General features: G+C 39.0%; 1 long non-coding RNA gene across 1 annotated transcript; it reads left to right on the top strand.

The window, feature by feature from the left end:
- The first annotated feature begins 3,213 nt into the window (after positions 1-3,213).
- LOC108493611 lies at positions 3,214-6,759 on the top strand. Its single transcript, XR_001873541.1, has 3 exons — positions 3,214-3,446; positions 5,495-5,604; positions 6,453-6,759. It is a non-coding gene; the product is annotated as an uncharacterized LOC108493611 (long non-coding RNA).
- The last annotated feature ends 2,284 nt before the right edge of the window (positions 6,760-9,043 follow it).

Raw genomic sequence — 9,043 nt, forward strand, 5'->3', positions numbered from 1 at the left:
AAATTTCAATGTGTTTGAACAATCAACATTTAATTAACCAGCAATCAAGATGCTTTTTAAAATGCAAATTGAATACTTATTTGAGCTTTTTTCTGAAGTTGCAAAACAGGTGTTAAGATTTTTAAAAGTATTTGGATTTCCCAACTACTTTTTGAGGCCTTGGATGTACACTTTATGGCAGTACCATTTCAGCTACCAGTGTTAACAACTGAAATACAGACCTACTGATATTATTTTAACCTTTTCATTTTTTAGAAGATTAGTCTCCTGTTTTCAGAGCATCTGTCCTAAGATTTCAAGCTGTCACTTCCAAAAGTATCTTTAGCATCCACACAGTATTTTTTCAAACTTTCTATAATATAGATATGTTTCCAAAACAAAAGCAAAAATATTTCAAGCAAAATCACATACATGAATTTAGGCAGGAATATGTTGTTTCCAGTAGGAAACTGCAAAGGTTTTCTGCTTCTACATTGATCTTTAATTTTAAGATGTTCACCATAAATAAAAACTGCTGTACTTGACATCATTCAATGGTCATCCAATTAGGCTGACAATTTGTTCGCTTGAACCTAGACCTGTACTATCTCCAAAACCTCTCTGTTACCCACATTGTAGTATTTAATTTCATTCAGATTGGGATCTAAAACCATAGTATTTTTAAGATCGACTCCTAACACATATTTTATTAATATCTAGAGCTACAATGACATAAAACTTGCTTTGAATAAATACTATAAATGTAAGTGTATGCTCATTCAGCAATTTCTAAGTCATTAAGTCTCGGGTTTTGCCACAAGATTCAAAGCTGGATCATCAGACAGCATTTTCTATTACTTTACTATTATGAGGTCATAAACTCAGATGTAGTCTTGTGGTTTAAAATCATGAGTTGTTATTTGAATGATATATGTAGAATATTTGAGACAACTTGGCAATGTCACTTTATTAACTAATTCCAACTATGCTTGTTTGTATCTCTTACCTGACACAAAAAAATATGATATTCTGTTTTTAGCTAGGAATTAAACTTAGAAAGCAGTGAATCTCTTTTTTCTCTGAGCAGTTACCAAAACACTGAAAAGAATGTTATTAGTGTATTTGTACTTACAGAAGAGCACATAAGACCTCATAAAGACAATTCCCAAAGTACAGACAGGGATATATCTGAAATGTAAAGAGACGAAGTGAGTTAGGAGATCAAACGATGAGGTTGAAGAGGAGCACTCAAAAGTTAACAAAAGTAGAGAAGTGATTATGGTTGAGATTGAAGCTAATAGAGAGAGCAAGACCAAGGAGTTCCAGAGTAGCAGTTGCTGACAAAAAGTCAATGACAGAAAGAAAATAATTTTGTATCTGTAAAGTGAAATAACTGTGCAGGATTTTGTTTGCCTGTCTTTCTTCTACCACTAAACCATACACATCTCTAGTAGAAAGGGTAAGCTTTGATACCACATAGACTGGAATAGTTCTCAAAATCCCACTAATTTTGTCTTTGTGCAGTTAGAATTATTACGTATAATTCAACTTTCTAAAAAGTAAAATTGTTAGATAAAATAAGTTAGTTGGGAAATTTGTTTTCTCTAGATATACTTCTATTGAGTATAAGAATTCATGGCTCAATTAGGTACTTAAAGAGGCACCAAAAAAGCTACTCCTATTAAAATAAAAAATAATATATATATTACAAAGTGCTTCCTATGTTAGAAAGTGCTTCCTATGTTGGAAGCTATTAATAAATTGATATAATAGGAAGGATAAGATTTGGCAGCATGCACTATAGGGTTTTTTGTTTGGGAAAATAAAGTCTAATACAGCTGCCATATGTAGGATTTACATTATTTGATGACTAGAATGATTCAAACAAATATCTTAGTTTCCTAGATGCCCCTTAAATCAGAGATTTTTCAAAATTGACAAAAAAATAAATTATTGTCTATGATTTCCCCAGGATCAGAAGCTGAAAATTATTTTACATATGAAAGCAGAAGAATTAGCCTGTATTTTACACATATGTCTCTTTGCAGGTGGCATACCTTTACATCTTCTGGTTTTATTTGGGGTTTTTTTTGGGTTTTTGTTTGATTTTGTTTGGGTTTTTGTTTAGGTTTGCTTGGTTGGTTTATTTTGTTTATTCCACCTTCCCTGCCTCTAATTGTTGTAACATTAGGAGACCTAGTCATTCTGGTCATCTCTCTTTCTTCAAGATGTCTGGTTCAAATTTGTGACTTGCCAGCACTTGACATCTCCTATTATGGTACTTCAGTCAAAATACTCTTATTTTCATGGCAACTTCTGGTACAAAAAGAACCAAAATCAACCAACCAAATGACTCCCCATCAGACTCTTCTGCTGTCTGTGCTGCATTATTTAGGAGCTGTACGATAAAATTTCCCACAGAGACGTGTTCAAATGTTCAGGGCAGAAGGTAAATGTTGTGTCCTCAGAGGGAAGAACTTTTTCTCTTTTGAGGTTCTGTGGGATTTTCACAGAATTTCCTTAATCTTCTGTGATTTTACATTTCTCTACTGACCCTCATTCCTGCATAAATTTAACAGCCAGTATAAGTTTCTGGTAGCGATAAACTGCAACATGGTCACCATTTGCCTTCTTCCATCTATTACCCAGTGGAAATTATTTACGTGTTACCTTAGGTTCAAGTAAACTTTTTAATTTTTCTCAAGGCCTAACACTATTATTTTTCATGATGACTAACAAAAAAATTACTCTCCCATGCATCAATCAGCTTTGCCCGTTGAGTGACTGTGGGAGACCAGGAGAAGTGTGCTGCGGAGGATTGTGTCTATGAGCAGTGGAAGGCAAACATAGAAATCTGCGAGGAAGTTCTTGGAACACCAGAAGAATGCACCTTTTCTACCTTTGTTTAAGGAGTTGGATTGTTAAAGTACTTTATACTCATCAGTAATGTTAATGTTGAATGTTTGGAATGTTATTGCCTTATAATATCCCTTTGATTGTCAGTTTACCACATGTCCCTCAGTGTTTGGTACCTCAATTTGTGCCCTTGTTCGTGATTGGTTCAAAAATGCTGCATTGCAGTATCTAATTCATTAGTAATCGCTTGTTTGAATATCTCTGCCCTTATTCTCCCTCCATGGGTTTGTATTTGCATGTTCCTCCCAAACTCCTCCCCTTTTTCCAGTTCCTTCCCTCCTGACCCTATTTAAGTCTGATTCTCACCTCAATAAAGGACCATTTTTGCCTGTACTCCGAGGTGGTTGAACCCTCTTTCCCAATGGGTTGTGTCATCTGGCACCCAACATGGGGCGGAGCTAGAGGTCCTTCATATTGAGGGAACTCGCCCCCTGTGACGGCATCTCGCTATGATATTGAACCGTTAGCACCCGCAACTCCCGGGGACTGTATAGGGATAGCGGGTCCATGACTGGCAGGCTCCATAACACCTAGTCTGATGACTGACAGAGGTGAGCAGCCCCAAAGATATTCCTTTCCGCCCCCCCTCCACAATTTAATATAAAATGGGAGCCCGGATGTCAAAATCCGAAAGGGATTCTTACCAGCGCCTGAAAATATTAATACTCGCCCAGGCACACCCTTTGGATAAGGACTCCCTAAAATCCCTGGCCAGAGGGCTTGATAAAAACAAAGAAAAAATCCCTAATCAGCTAAATTATGAGCAATGGGACCAAATGGGGAGAGTGCTTTGGAAAGCTTTAGAGAAAGGAGACCAGTATGCTTTCAAAGCCCAAATTCCATGGAAGATTGTCCTAGAAATCCTCAAACAGTGGGAGAGAAGATGAGAGGGACCCAAATCCCCTAACCTTAACACCAGAGAAAAGCCCTCACCATTAGAACCTATTGCTCAAAATGGCACCGAGACCCCTTCCACTAACCAAACTAACCACATTAGAAAACGTCTAATGGCGTTAGGGGAACATTAACCTGTGCTGAAGAATCCAGTAACTCTCAAAATGGCGGGCGTGACTATAATTTCCAAGAAATATTAATCCGAGTTCCTGGGGAGGGAACTAAGATTGAAATTCAAGATGGTGGCCGGCCGGGTACCTCCAGCCCTTCCCAAAATGGCGACCATCTGGGTACTTCCAGCCCTTTCCAAGATGGCAGCTCATATGATGCTTCTGGCCCTTCTCAAGATGGCGGCTTACGTGATACCTTCGGCCCTTCCCAAGATAGTGGCCCAAATGACACTTCCGGTCTACCAGATGTAAACATCTGGCAAAATGGCTGCCTCTAGTCTGGACCATTGGTCACCAATATAAGCATGAGAGATAATATTATTGAACATCCACAGAATGAAGCAGGGAATGGTATTGTACTAGATAGATGGTCAGCTGCCAGGCAAGGGGCAGAAGAAGATGGAGATATGGATATGTTACGGGCCTTCCCAGTTTATTTGGAGGAGGGGAAGCCAGTCTCATATCCAATCTTGAAAGACACCAAAAAAGCAATAGTTGAATACGGCCTCAGCTCACCCTTTGCCATCGGGCTTATTGAATCATTGCTCTTTGCTTATACATTAACTCTAAATGATATAAGGACCATAGCCAAAGCAGTGCTTAACACCCTGCAATTTACAATGTTCGAAAGTGAATGGTGAGGCTTAATAAAAAAACATGCTCAAGATGCCCTAAATTCTAGAAGGGTTCCAATGGAGGAAACAATTAATTGGTTATTTGGTGAAGGCCCTTATTCCGGCAATAATGCACAGTCCTGCATTCCTTTAGATTATCTTGATAGATCAAAAAATCTGGCCTTATCAGCAATCAAGATAGTCGCTGATGCTTCCACATTGACACAACCCTTTTCTAAAGTTCAACAGGGACAAAAAGAGACCTTCTTTGATTTTGTGACCTGTCTCAAAGAAGCAATCACTAAACAAATTTCTAACCCTGAAGCGCAGGAAGCATTGTTTTTAAAGCTAGCTGTTGAAAATGTGAACCCTGATTGTCAAAGAGTATTAAAGACCCTTAAAAATCCCACTACTACTGAAACGATGCAGGCCTGCCGAGATGTTGTATCATTACAATTCAAGATGAAAGCATTGGCAAATGTGATTATTCAGGGCAACAAATATGAGAGAAGATGTTTTAGGTGTGGGAAAACAGGGCATTATCAAGAACATTGTACTGAGGATGTGGAAACTTATTGTAATAATTGTAATAAGGGCCCTCAAATAGAGCCCCCATCGTGCCCGTGCCAAAGATGTGGGAAGGGATTACACCGGACCTGTCACTGTAGAGTAAAATACAATGTAAATGGCAGATTACTAGTGGACTCCCCAAAACCACTTAGGAAGCCGGGAAACTGGAAGTCAAGCACCTGGGGAGGTGCAAAGACAAAAATTCCCCTGAGGAAAATTCCAGGGCCGATGACACCCACCATCTCAGAGGAAGCGGAGATGAACTAAGTTTCTCTATAAAGCTTTTTCCTGTTTCCACAATAACATCATGGAATGATAATGTTCAAACTGTTTTAACCAATCCTTCTTCAGTTGTTTCTTCTACAGAAACCTATCTGCTTTCGTTGATGGCAGATGTATTCGAAACAGGGGTCATCGTGGTCCCTCAGACAGTCAGTTGCCTGACAAGAGACCAAATTCTGGTGAGACTGCAGGCTCTTTCTCCTCCTTTGGAGATTTGGGTAGAAAGTCCAATTGCCAAGCTTCAATCCATAGAAGAACTTAAGGTACAGCTGGGGGTTGCCCCACCCTTGGTCACTTGGTCCCAAGCTATTTTAAACCATCGACCAATGTTGACCTGTTCTATATCATCCCCATCAGTAAGCCAATCAGTGAAAATGCAGAGACTTATAGACACTGGAGCTGATTTAACTATAATAGCTCTGAAAGATTGGCCGAGATCCTAGGCAACAACACAGACGCTAACAGAAATCGCAGGTGTTGGGGGGACACAGATCCTAAGACAATCTCAGGACCTTTTAATAGTAATGGGACCGGAAAATCAAAGTGCCACGATCAGATCTTTTATTCTAGACCTTCCACTCACCCTCTGGGGGAGGGATGTGCTCGGACAATGGGGAGTACTTTTAACATCAACTTTTCAATAGGGGCTACTGGTGTGCAGCACCTCCCTTGCCTAAATTGGCTCTCCAAAGAGCCGGTTTGGGTGGACCAGTGGCCCCTAAAAGGGGACAAGCTGCGACATTTGAGACGGTTGGTGGAGGGACAGTTAGAATTGGGTCCATAAAACCATCAGTAAGTCCGTGGAATTCCCCTGTTTTCTGTATTCAGAAATCTTCAGGGAAATGGAGGCTCCTCCATGACCTTCGAAAGGTCAATGAGGTCATTGAGACCATAGGAGCCCTCCAGCTGGGAATGCCATCACCGGCTATGATTCCACGAGATTGGCCCATAATAATAATTGACATCAAGGACCGTTTCTTCAGCATACCGCTCCATCCAGAAGATCAACCTATGTTTGCCTTTTCAGTCCCTTCCATCAATGCAGCTGAACCCCATCAAAGATATCAGTGGAAGGTCCTACCACAAGGCATGAAGAACAGTCCTTCTCTATGTCAGCGTTTCGTGGCCGACCTCTTGTCACTGTTGAGAAGACAATTTTCTGAGACTTTCTGTTACCACTATATGGACGATTTACTTCTGTCAGCCTTGTCCTCCCAAAATTTAATTGCACTAGCACAAGCTATTATTTCTGCTCTACAGCTACTATTTCCTTATACAGCTAAATCATTCTCTTACTGTTGAGCATGTCTGAATCAGTGCTTTTTCTATTCCTTGCCCAGAAATAAAACTTGCCAAAGTTCCCAGAATCTTTTGTCTTGATCCTTTACTCTGGGAAGACAAATGCAGGCATCCTTGACTCTGCTGTACTGCATAAAAGATAAGATGCTTTTAATCCCCTGCAGATGTTTTAGAGACAAGCTTCATCCTATATGTAATCTTTTTCTATATCAGTATTCTTTCTCCAGGTGTTTGTTTTTCAAAGAATAATTTCCATTATTTTTTGCAAATAATTCATCATTTGTAGAAGGTACTCCTTGTAAACATCTGTAACAGTACTTCATTACCTTTTGTCAGGTCCAGGTCTTCTGCAGTGCTTATGAAAGGCAACCTGAGCTGGGATGTGTCGAGTCTACTATCTCTTATGCTGACATATATGATTTCCTTGCTGTTACTGCTTTCAGATCAGACTATGTCTACCTGTTGTCCCCCACTTCACATATGAATTGTCATCTCAGTAGGAAAAAGCCTGTGAAGATTTCTTTCTTTCACCACAGTGTAACCCTGTTCCCGTAACATATTATGGTTAATGTAATTGTTATGAATAAGAATTAACACTCTATTGACCTAAAAATGCCTTAAGATGAATGGCACTGCTTCCACTGATTAAGGAAATAATTTTTCTTGCACAGTTTTGTGTAAGAAACTTCTAAGACACAGTCATTAAGGGAATGAGAGGCATATATGGTGTTGCATAGTAGCCTGTAGGCTCCTACAGCAAAATAGAGCAGTAACTGGCAGAAAACGTGTGCCAAGTCACTCAGTTAATATGTTGGCTTCTACAGATTGAACAGGCCATTTCAGCCCACAGAGCCACAAACAGATAGGTAACTTCAACTCTAGCATCATATGAAGTCTTTTTGAAAGCATCTGTCTGATAGCAATCAGTGAGTTGTGATACAACATAAGTGGTGGCACAGTGAGAACCTTCTGGTCGTTTGGCACTGTGAGATCTTATTAACTAATTCTATAGTCTCACAGTAGCTGCCTGTTGAGGCACTCATTGACAGTCTTTATAACCATGCACATTCTCTTATCTTACAACTGAGTGACAGAAACAGGTGTCCTATTTTTCTTGGGTATTTTTCAAAAGACGTTTTTCTTTTTAAGTCTTAGGAATAGTCTGGTCCCTACACTCTTCATCTATTTTTTCTGCTGGGAAATGAATTTTATATTAAGAGAATTTTATTTTTTTTTTTTCAAATGAGGGAAAAATCTAGTGTTTTCACTGTCAAAGGTTTTTTTCTGTCTGTGTTATTTCCTCTGGCTCTGAGCTCTAAGTTGAAGAACAGACATATTCTTTCTTTTGTTTCCGATCTTTTCCAGAAGTGGTGTTTTTATTTGAGGGTGTTTCTCATCTCTACTTCTTTGTCAAAACCTTCCTTATATTTTATTTATTTTTATTTATTTACAGTGTTTCTGAGTACAAAGCCTCTGAGTTGAATAAAAGGCTTTTTCCATCTTCCTTTATACTGCTTTTTAAACTCAATGCTTTGTAACTGTAGATTTTGTGGTTTTATTTTTTTTCATGAATTGATCTTTTTATTTAATCTGGTTTTATTCTCCTTTTTTTGCTCTTTGTTTTTATACAATGTATACACTTTTGTTCATTTGTTATTCATTGCTATGGTGCCCAATAATGTAAAAACATTATAGCATTTCTTAAGAAAACAGTTATTTCTAGAGCATCAAGTTCAATTTTCACTCTAGAAAGAAGATGGGAAAGACTTTGGACTGTAGGAATTGATATTATGAAGCAAGGTTCGCAATATTAAACCCAGCAAAAAAGTGAGGCAGAAAATTCAAAGTGCTCAAAATGGAATGCAGAAAACATAGGTGAAGCAAAGGAGAAGTAAAGCAAAACAGCACCCATTCAGGACATAGTACCATGGCAAAGTATGTATGACTTCCTGGTAGTTTTACTCTGAGAGATTCCCAGATCTTTTTGTCATAGAAAGATATTTGTGAATCATCCTTGAATTTTGCTATGGGTGTACTCTCTCTGTACATTAGTACCAAAGACGTCTCTCAGATGTTCAAACCACCTGTGGTCTGCAGAGGGCTCCTGCCCATCTACCAAGAGATATGGCCCTGTGAGCCTCAGTGGACAGTGGAGAATTGCCTCCTATTCACTTTACACTAGGGTGAAGAGCACGACACAACATTTATAGTCTGTACTGTGTCTGTACTTAATAGTAACTGTCAGTGGGACTTGAAGGTGGAGAGGGGTTGGATGTTTCTTGGTTTTGATCAGCCCAATATCTATTTCTAGCTTCTGCT

The sequence above is a fragment of the Lepidothrix coronata genome, unplaced genomic scaffold (genome assembly GCF_001604755.1).
Source record: "Lepidothrix coronata isolate B3197 unplaced genomic scaffold, Lepidothrix_coronata-1.0 Scaffold18, whole genome shotgun sequence".
Taxonomy (NCBI): Eukaryota; Metazoa; Chordata; class Aves; order Passeriformes; family Pipridae; genus Lepidothrix; species Lepidothrix coronata.